This window comes from Mirounga leonina, unplaced genomic scaffold, assembly GCF_011800145.1.
Source record: "Mirounga leonina isolate KUSES-001 unplaced genomic scaffold, KU_Mleo_1.0 Mir_115, whole genome shotgun sequence".
NCBI lineage: Eukaryota > Metazoa > Chordata > Mammalia > Carnivora > Phocidae > Mirounga > Mirounga leonina.
In genome coordinates, this window is record NW_023270268.1 from 50039211 (window position 1) to 50040125 (window position 915).

A 915-nucleotide genomic window follows, 5' to 3' on the forward strand; every position below is an offset into this window, starting at 1 on the left:
CCCCGTCAGCGCTACGCGCGGAGGCGGGACTCGGCGCGGCGCGGGAGCAAGCTTGCCCAGGATTGGCCCCCGCTATGTACGCTTCCCGGCGTGATTCGGCCAGCCGGCCAGACTTCCGGGTTCCTGGCCAGCCCCTTGGCTAGTGGGCTTCAGGAAGGCGGGGATTTGTAGTTTCGTGGATGCTGTTTGTTTGTTTTTAATAAAGAAAACTTTATTGACATTCCACTTCACAGGTGCCATCACGCTTTCCGAGTCGTTGGAATTCCAAAATAGGAAGCTGTTCTGGCCTCGAGTCATGCAGTCGGTCATTCAACGAGAGAACGGTTAATACCCTCTGCGTGTACCCAGCACTGGGGCATTTGAGGAGGAAGTGAGGAAAAGTATAGCTAAACAAGCCCGTGTAAAGTCCTTTCTCCTTTACACATCCATTATCGCATTAAATATCCTCGAAATCCTTTGAGATGCACATCGTTGTCCCTATTTTGCAGATGAAGACCCTGAGGGCGAGAGCCCAGCCGAGCTAGTGTCCCGGGCGTTGACTGTTTTCAACAAAATAACAGTCTACCTTTTCAAGAAAACGAAGGCACTTTGGCTCTGGTCTAATTGATGAATATTTTTTTTTTTAAAGATTTTATTTATTTTTCAACAGAGAGAGAGACAGGGAGAGAGGGAACACAAGCAGGGGGAGTGGGAGAGGGAGAAGCAGGCTTCCCGCTGAGCAGGGAGCCCGATGTGGGGCTCGATCCCAGGACCCTGGGATCATGAGCTGAGCCGAAGGCAGACGCTTAACGACTGAGCCACCCAGGTGCCCTAATTGATGAATATTTAACATGAGTCTAATACATTTACAAATCACAATTACTTTATTTCAACTCAATCTTTAGAGTAATGTGGACTCCATAGCCATGCTAAAAA